This window comes from Dermacentor silvarum, chromosome 1 (assembly GCF_013339745.2).
Source record: "Dermacentor silvarum isolate Dsil-2018 chromosome 1, BIME_Dsil_1.4, whole genome shotgun sequence".
In the NCBI taxonomy this organism is placed as follows: domain Eukaryota; kingdom Metazoa; phylum Arthropoda; class Arachnida; order Ixodida; family Ixodidae; genus Dermacentor; species Dermacentor silvarum.
In genome coordinates this window covers 389,777,574-389,787,988 of record NC_051154.1, presented here as the reverse complement: position 1 = coordinate 389,787,988, position 10,415 = coordinate 389,777,574, and positions in this window count along the sequence as shown.

The window sequence follows — 10,415 nt, the reverse complement described above, 5'->3', positions numbered from 1 at the left end:
TGAAGTCTTGGTGGACCCCGGCATAAAACACTTTCGTGTTAAAAACGAATTTAGTTTTGCCCAATGCTGTGGTTCAGTGATATACCATGTACTTGAAATACCGTGACAGTTGACACATCGGGGGCGGTCCACTTTCGCTCGTCCCGCCGCTTGGTGGGCGCGTTGGCAAGTGCAGATATATGCGCGCTGCCTTTGACTGTGCAGTGCTGTCAGATTAGGCTGCGATGCGCGAATTCAGGGCGGAAATCTCAGCCTACAAGCGAGCTTTCGCCATTTTGTCCAGAAAGCACCAAAACAAACGTCGTGGAAGCGTTCGCGGTAGTTGCCCGTATGTGGCCCGCAGATCTAATCTCGGCTTCTGGCCACCAGTCTAGCCACTGACATCACACCCAATTACCGAGGCGATTTATTCTTCCCAATATACTAGAGGCACCTGTTGTGTTCTCAGTGTCGTTTTCAAAATGGCACTCAGGGAGGCCAAGTGTACTCGCTCGAAGTGTCCTTAAATTTTCCTGTCTGACTTAGGTATTACTCGATCCACCATGGAGCTAACGAAGCAGTATGGTCCCCGCCATGTGTCCTTCGATCAATGGTGCGAAGAAACGGCACTTGAGGACCTTTTTGTCCCGTTTTGGAAAGCCCGAGCAACCCTTTCGCCACAGCGTGGGCGCAGATTTCTTATTTTGCTGAAATGTTGAAGGATGTACCAGGGTTCGCTTAGGTTCAGCGCAATTGGCACAGCGGTAGTATCGCTGCACTTGTAAGGGACCTCAGTAATAAATGGATCTTGATGTTAGCTGTGGCTAAACTCATCAACTGGAAGCTGTAACAGCAACAAAAGTGGAAAAGGTGACGGTGAATTTTTCCATCACTCCGACGTTTTTTGTTTTTTCCACTGATTACCGCAGTTCAGCATGCTCTTTTATCTGAAATAAGCATTCTGTATATGACCTTTTCGTGATCTGATTAGAGAGGGCCAAGATTTGAGGGTTTTAGGCACTCACAGCGTCCGTTGACCTAGTGAAGGAAACAAAAAAAGGAAAAATATGTCGTTCATATTACTGAAGCCCGACTACAGTACAAACAAAATTTATTTGTTTCACGCTTTGACGCATTGCAAGGGCAGTCAGCGGACTTTATTTTCAGTAAACATGCAACTTACATGTTTTACCCTAATTTCCATTACAATGTGCTGATTCTCTCGAAAAGCAAACCAGGATCTTTGATTAGTATGGGCAACAGGTAGTTGATTAGTGTCTAGTCTTGAATTGCAATAAGCTTTCAGTTTTGAAATCCCAGTATAGCTATGGTGAACCTTTATGCATAAAGAAAACGTCACTTGCAATTATTAGGCATATGTCAACAACTCGGCATGGACAACATGCACGTGATGTCTAGGTAACCACCATTACACATTGTAAAAATAATCTTAAGCTTTGGGCCATTAACAAACACACCTACGGCTGGACCAGTATTTGGTTTGGTAAAAGTGCTTGCCGATGATAAAAAACATACAGCAGACTTCCATTAATCGGGCTCCGGTTAATGCATTTTTATGGGCCCAAAGGTTTGTTATTGCGATCATAAAATTGGCCTTTGCCGGATAAGTAGAACTTGAGCGGTCAGCATGATAACCCCTACAGTAACCCGTTTACTGGCAGCGTCTGTCTCAGCGGAGCATAGGGCACAGTGAATGTGTTCAACACACGTCATCGCTCGTTGAAAACGCCTATTTTAAGCAAATCTTACGAAGATTTTCAAGCAATAACTGTAGCACACAATGTCAGATTACGGTATTCACCCGACCTAATGTGAGTATTTATTATTTCAAGAAAATTGAGCCTCAAATCAATACAACTAGATAAGGTGCAATCAGATCTCGGAAACGGTGGGCATAGCCTCCTCCAACTCGTCCTCCGCCATCCTCCGTTCCAGCTCGGCTCCGGCTGGTGGCTCGCTCGGACCTGCTTGACTGGCCTCAATCGGCTCCCCAACACTAGACACTCCCGGTCTCGGGGACCGGCTGCTGTCACGATGCGTGCAAGGAAGAGGAAACGTCCGGCTTTCAACCCTAGAAGAGACAGTCATTATTTTTCAGCTTACTATTTGGTCCTCTTGCGGGTATGTTCCTAAAGCTAACGTTATATTTTTTATTGTAGTGGTGTAACCTGTGCAAGAAACATTCGACATCTTTCTTTCTATGAACTCATTTTGTGCATTCAAATTTCAGACCCCCAATCATAGCCTTAGGATGTGGGACTAATGAGTTTTGAATGAGTACCTGGGACACGTCGTTTCCCAGACCGGCCTGTCCCCGGCCCCCCGCAAAGTTGATGCTGTGCTCAAGGCGCCAAAGCCACACAACAAGAAAGAGCTTCAGAGCTACCTCGGCCTCACCAACTTATACAGGAGTTTCCTGTCGAACCTGTCGGCACATTTACATACCCTCCAACTTCTGCTTTGACATGGTCAGCAGTGGACCTGAAGGAGCAGGACGTGGCATTCCAGCGCAGCAAGGAGCTCATCACTAAGGCTCCAGTGTTGGCACACTTCGATCCGGACAAGCCTATCGTCCTTACAGCAGATGCGTCGCCGTACGGCGTGGAAGCCATCCTGGCGCACCGGGACAAGGATGGCCAGGAACGCATTGTGTCGTTTGCTTCCTGTCGGCTTCACGCTGCAGAGCAAACATTGCAGCCAGTTGGACAAGGAAGGCCTGGCCCTCATGTTCTGGCTCGAGCGCTTTCACCAGTACATGTAGGGAAGGAAATTTCATGCGGTCACGGACCACAAACCGCCGCTGGGGCTGATGGGGCAGGACAAGGCAGTTCCCGTGTAGGCATCACCTCGAGTGGTACGCTGGGCCTTGAGGCTTGCGGCCTACAGCTACCGGCTGCTCTACCATCCGGGATAGGACCTGGGACCTGCTGATGCCCTGAGCCACCTGCCCCTGTGGGAGATGCCAGCTACTGTTCCAGAGCCTGCTTAACTGTTCATGCTGGAGCACGCATACCCGCAGGTACTCTCCAGATCTTCGGTGTCGCAGGCGACCAGGCAGGACCCAGTCCTGTCCCAGGTGGTCAAGGCGGTGTCCCGAGGGGAGGAGTTGGTGCAGCAGGCTTACAGCCACAAGGCTGCCGAGCTAAGCCTGAAGCACGGCTGCCTACTGTGGCTTCCAGGGTGGTGATCCCACAAAGTCTCCAGTGCAGGGTCCTGCAACTGCTGCACACGGGTTATCCTGATGGGCAAAAGACAAAGATGGTGACCCGGTCCCAAGTTTGGTGGCCTGGCCTGGATCAAGACATCGCTCACATTGTGCCGAGCTGTCAAGTCTGCCAGGAGCACCAGCGGGCCTCACGTCATGTGGAGATCACCCCTTGGCCATTCCCAGAGACCCTGCTCCCGCTTGCATGTGGATTCCCTTCAAGGGCCACTACTTCCTGGCAGTTGTGGAGGCCTTTTCGAAGTGGGTGGAGGTCCTACCTGTCCCCACTACATCAGCAGGCGCGACCATTGCAGCGCTGCAACAGGTCTTTGCTGCCCAGGGGTTGCCGGACGTCATCGTGTCTGACAATGACCCCGCTTTCGCCAGCACAGGATACCTCGCCTGGCTGACGAAGAACGGCATCCGGAGGATGATGGTTCCGCCGTACCACCCTGCTTCAAACCACGACCTCCTCTATAAACTTCCGACCTGCTCATGCCGACGCTCTCCCTGACGCCAGATTTGCTTTTGCTTGTCTTGTTTTTTTATTTCGCCAAACTGCCGCCGCATGCCGTGGCGCCACCACTTACCCCTATCACTTCGCAATCAGTGCTGTGGCCGCATGTGCTCCGCGTGGTCAGCTTCTTCGGTTGGTGTGGTAGGCGCTTGCCTTTGTGACATTCGGAGTTGATCATGTGTCACTTAGCGACTGCACAGCCAACAACAGCATTATGGTACGGTAGCAGTAACACAGTTTCCCGGAAATGGTGTACTGTTGCGTCGCTATCTGCAAGTCGAGCCGGCGGCGGTCAAGAATCGCGACTGGGATATCGTTCCGCGAGTTTCCCTGTGACATCTAAAAATTAGTGAAAAAAAAAGGATGATGGTATAATGTGGCGGACAGGCAGCCAAAATGCATGTGCTTTTCAAAATGGAAATCTGATGAAAAGGAAACGTTTCTCTGCGCAAGGTTTTTATGGGTAGAGTATCAAAATTAGTCGTACTAAATCATTTAAGCTTGGCTGTTCGTATACACAACATTCCCATGGATCAGTATAGTGCTCGCAAGAGCTGCTGAATTGAGTTCACTTTCTCTCCTCACGCTTTTATTTGAAGCATATTCTTAAGACGATGCAGCAGAAGCAATGATGAACGCGTGGGAGCAGTGCCGATGCGATATCGCGGCAATGACAGCGAAGCTCGAGCGGTGGCCGTAACGGTGAGAACTAACCATGTTAGGGATCATTTCAAAAATATTGTAGGCGCGAATAGTCGATGTAGCAACGTAGCGGTACGCGGAGAGTTATGTTGCACACTTTCATCCTCTAAAGGTCGCTATTACTATAGGCCCCGACGCGTAAAGCACGACCGTTCCTTCCGCTCGCTTTTATTTTCCCGTGTGGACAGCATTATAAAGGTAATCTTGAAACACGAGCTTATGCAGAGGGAATTAATAGGTCATAAAGGTAAACGACTTAGGCGAATGACCGTGTACGTCGTTTATATATATGTTCTGTTCATTCGTGCTGCAGAAACTAGGGTTTCTATATCAATGTACCAACTAGTCCAGGCACGAATTACCCCATGGGCTAGTTGTATCAACTAGTCAATGGATGTTGGCAGCAGCCAACGAGGCGGCGTTGCACGAAATGAAGCAAGGAAATGAATATAAGGATTGCATTCGCCATGCCATGCGCTGTATACTATTTTTGTTTGTTTCTTTGTTGTTGTTACCTACGCGTTCGATCCGGCTGCAAAATCGCTCGTGCAATTGAGTCAGGTAGTCAACATTATTTCGGAGCCCTCTACTACGGTCCTTCTCATGGCCAGACAGTTGCTTTGAGACGTTAAACTCCGTGAATCCGTCAATCTACTCGTTAGAAACACGAAAAACAAACAGAATAACGTGCACAGCAGTGCGCCAGGACCATCGTGCGCTACGTCGCATCGTCTGCTGTGGGGGTTAGTTCAGGCGGCACCTGGCGGCACTTTGGGTCTGTACGCAAAAGTTTTTAGGCCCGCGCGCCGCCGTAGGGGTGGCGTCAGTGAGCAGGTCGGAAGTTTATAAAGGAGGTCGTGCTTCAAACGGTGGAGCCAAGCGGGTGGTGCAGACAACCAAGGAAAGCTGAAGAAGAGCAAGGCTGCAGATTTCCGGACACACACAGGTTGCCCGGGTACTGTTTCACTACAGGACCACGTCCCACGATGTCACTGGCCATTCCACCTGTGAGCTCCCATTGGGTCGGATGGTCAAGACACCCTTGGATGTCTTAAATCCGGACCTTCGGTCCACAGCACTCCTGAAACAGCAGAAGCTGAAGCTGGCTGCTGACCGGGCCATTGCCGGAGTCAGGAGCTTCGGTCTTCACCAGCAACTTCCGTCGAGGTCCACCCTGGTTCGCCGGACAGGTGCTATCTCCTGCCAGCGCCTCATCACTGCTCGTCCGCATGCTGGGCGGAAAGACGTGGCACCGGCACGCCGACCATGTTCGGCCTCTCCTCGTGACCCTGCCTGAAACCTCAGGCGCCAATTCAGAAGTCTACCCCGCAGGGGGACCAACGACAACACCGGTCGCTGCCAGCGAAGCACCAGAGGCGGCAGGCATTGCCAGTTGTGCGGCGTTCGTTGGGCCACATTCAAGTTCGGCGTCATCCTCAAGGCCGGTCGCTGCAAACCCTCCGGACAGAGTGAGACTGGCTCAGGCAGCACCCGGCGTGCCACACCCGGATCCTCGACACCTGTGCCGTGGCGGAGCACTGGACAGCGAAAGCCGCCAGACCGTTACTCCCCTGGATACCAGAAGCTTTTCACGCAAACACAAGAAGCTTGTGTTTGCGTGAGCAAACAAACTGGGGGTAAGGGGGTGTGACGATCATGTGAGGTCACCCCGACCATATTCTTCATTGGCCCGTTAGGCTCAGTGGCCCGCCAAGCTCGGTGGGCAACATTGGTTCACCACACATTGGTTCACCACATTGGTTCACCACACAGGTGCTCGGGGTCAGTCATTATTCACCACCAGCACGCTGCATGTCGTCTCTGGGTCGAAGGTTGCCTCGACCCCCCCCCACCTTCACGAACCCGGGGCAGATCATATCAAACTCATTTTGTGCATTATAACTTCAGACCCCTAATCACAGCCTCAGGATGTGGGCCTAATTAGTTTTCGATATTGTGTATAATAAAATCTGTAAAAAGCTTTACCTTATGTTCAGGGGCACTAAGAGAAACACTACATCAATTTAAACTTGTAATTGTTTCTGAAAACTCTATATTCGTTAATTTCGCAATGAAAGGTTGATGACTGAAAGAGAAAATGCAGGTCAAGGTTTCATTTTTTTTAGTTTCGCGCCAGAACCCAAGCGTGACGTAACAAATTTAAAGGTATTTTCATGTAGTTGCTGCGTTGTTGGCTGAGTAAAACTTGTTGAAACTTGTGATGTTCAATCTTTGGCTACTTTAGAACACAGTGCAGTCCCTCTTTACCAATAAACAATTAACTTGGCCGCAGCAGATGCCGTCAAAATCCTTGACATCACCACCACGAGCTGATGCGGGAACTTCAAGGCGGGGCGTCACTCGTCCTTCCCTTTCGCATCTAGTTCTGGCTTAGCTTGCTAGGTTTGATTCTCATTCGTCTGGTAACCACCTACGCCCTTAGCAGGATCACCTACGTCGCCCCGTACCTTCACCTCAATGCGACTGACAAGCTCAAACTCAACACCATGATTAAGAGGGCCTATAAGCAAGCCCTACAGCTTCCAATTTCCACATCTAACGAGAAACTGGATGCCCTCGGTCTTCACAATGCCATAGACGAGCTTATTGAAGCTCAGCGTATAAGCCAATATGAACGACTCGCCAACTCCACCACGGGCAGACACATTCTGCGCACCCTAGGCATAACCTACACCACCCAATTCGGACCAAAAGTACCCGTCCCTCCAAACATTCGCGCTCAGTTAGTTATATCGCCCATACCTCGTAATATGCACCCAGAACACAATCAGGAGCGACGTGCAGACAGAGCTAAACATCTACAAAAGCGCTACGACCACGCCGCAGATGTAGCCTACGTGGACACCGCGGAATACCCCCACCAGAACGCCATGGCGGTCGCCGTAGTCGCGGGCTCGCAGTACCGCCTCGCCGCGGCCGTATCAATACTCGCCACTCAACCCGAAGAAGGAGAGGAAACGGCCATCGCCTTGGCTTATGCCTCTACCAATGCACACTACATCATCAGCGATTCAAAAACGGCCATTCGCAACTACACAAGAGGACTCATAGCACCCCAAGCGCAGAAAATACTCTCCGACACTCCCGCCTCAAGGCAACGCCGCGTACAGATCATCTGGGCCCCTGGTCATTCGGGTCTGGCTGGAAACGAAGCCGCCCACGATGCCGCCCGAGCTCTCGCACACCAGGCGCATCATCCGTCTCCTGCATCTTCCAGTCCTGATGAGCCCTTAGTTCTGCACCGCGGACACGCGCGCGACCGCATGGTAACATTCAGAGAAATCCTCCTCCACTACTGCAGAGAGCGATTACGCTACCCACCAGCACACAAAACACTGAATAAATCACAATCCACCACTTGGCGACTACTTCAGACGCGAACTTTCCCAAACCCCGTGCTATACCACCGAATTTACCCCGATGCATACTCCCCACTCTGCAAAGCCTGCGAGGCCCGCGCTGACCTCGATCACATCATCTGGGCATGCCCGAAAGCTACACCCACCAACACTCACCGCACTAACACTACACACATCATAACTACGGCCGAGCAGTGGGAGACTTTGCTGCTCAGCATGGACCCAGAAGAGCAGCTCTGGGCCGTCCGGATGGCCGAAGACGCCGCCAGAAAACAAGGGCTGGCCGCCGTCTGAGGAAGGGGAGGCCTGGGGGTTAGTCTCCCAACCCCCGCCGCCCCCAGACCCCATCATGGACAAAATAAAGTTTTATCTCTCTCTCCCGATAAGAGTGCCGCTTTGGATAGTTGTGGCCAAGAAGTTTAATGAAAGGTCGCTTGTCGGCGTTGCTTTATTATCAGAGTAGCCGGACGTGGTGCATGCACAAAATAGATTTAGTACATCACACACATGGTGTTTGCGCATTCGCGCCTTAGTCGACACAGAACTACCAATAAGGGCCCAAAAGCTAGTGCTAAAATATATAACGAAACTGTTGAGCTACACGCTCAGCAGACTGCACGACTTTCTCCATTTTGGGCGGCGTTCCTTCCGGACTGCCCCGTGGAACGAGCACCAGTTCAAATCATCTTTAGCTGGCTTGCGTATACGCAAAATGCGCAACACTTATATAAAAAATTCGTAATGCATTGTATAGAACAAAACGGTATTAATTTTCTTGTGGCCTAGTTACAATTACGCCACCAAACAAACCCACACTCCAAAGACACTGATGCAGAAACGGATTGCTTGGGCTTGGATTGCCGGGTTAAACGCTAGCCAACGCACTTTTATGGGTGTGTGGTTGCCACTGAACACGCGCATCCTGCTATATTTGACGACTTCATTCAAAGTTAGTGCTTTGGCACAGCCCGACAGTTTGGCGCAACATGGTGCAATGGCGGCAGCACGTCCGTCCCTGACCAAACTTCGTGGTTGCTTCTTGAACCGCGTTACCATTCTTGGCGAATGGAAACAAACAGCACTTCTGCCCCTGGTAGTAGTATATGCAGTATACTAGCTGTAGTCTAAGCTGCCCCATGTAGTGTGTGCAACAAAACACTTGCACAAAATCAGCTTGTCCATTGCATTGCAATAAAACAAGTACCGTTGGAAAACTGAGCTTGTTCTTGGCCATTTTCACGAGTAATGCATGGATGAACCCCGGGCACAGACGGATTGAGCAATGCCTCAGCACCAATTGTGCTGCTCTTCAGTTTACGTTACGAGTGACAAGCACAGGGGCGTCAGTAAAAATTGTCTGTTCCGAGGTACACTTAATAAGCATAAACGACTATCTCTAAAATTTACTTGCAAGAATAAAAAACCAATTACGCAGTTCGTCTCACCTTTAGACACAGAAAGGCAAAGTGCTCAGGAGAATTACCATAGAGTAAACCCTCGCTGTAACAAAGTGGTCAGAACAGAAACTTGACTTCATTCTAAGCGGTATTTCCTTAAAAGCGGAGCAGCTATAAGATTCTTAGTTAAACCCTGATGAAAAAACACATTCCACAGATAGCATACGCTGCTGTGAACATATCAGCCAAACTTTGCAATTGTGCGGAGAACGTGGAACTTACAAGCAGAGCACCAAGTCACCTTTTTCTCAAACACTCTTTTCAAACAACGCCTTCTCGTCAAACAACGCCTTCTCGTCAAGGCCACGTCAGCGGCACAACGGCCGACGGGCCCAGACCGCGTCCCGTGCCACGCGGGTCTCTGCGGAACGCTGCGTCAGAACCACGCAGGCCAACATCCTTTGCCACGCTTGGCCAGAGTCCAACATGACTGGCGACGTTCAGAACGTTCGTTTGTTCGAGACATCGCGTTGGTTAGTCGAGTGGAGGAACAATATGTAGTTGAAGGCTTCTTTGTTTTTATGTGCATAGCTAGTTTTTGGAGTGTGTCGTGTGTGTATAGTGTTTATAATGCGTTAGGGTAGTTTGCTCTTTTTTTCATTACAATTTTTCTTTTTGAGAGAAATGTTCTTTTACATACTTCGATTCTGTCTGTGCCCCTTTCTGGAGCGCTGAAATTCGTGAAAATTGGCGAGCCTGCCAGGATTGATTTTTTCTGCCCCTTGACGAGTTCTTGTGGTACGGTAATGGATTGGGCCAAGACTCTAGCCTCAGTGAAAGAGTTGGATTTTTCGAAGGACGAAGCTCTGAAATTTATTGAGAAACAGAGAGAGATTCTCCAAAAGGAACACGAGGCCGAACGTGCGGAAGCGCGGGAAGTGCATGCTAGGGAGAAGGAAATTTAAGACTGAAACTGTATCGGCACAAGCAATGGATTGTCACCGCGATGACGAGAGTATGGCGTCAGTGTCCTCCGGCTCGCAGTCTCCAAACGCTAACAAAATCTCTCCGCGTTAACTAATGGCACCTTTCGATGAAAAGCCTGACGACTTGGATGCATACTTGCACCGGTTCGAAAGGATAGCCCTCGGACAAGGCTGAGACCGGAGCGAATGGGCCACACACCTAAGTCTTTGCCTGGTAGGCGAGGCACT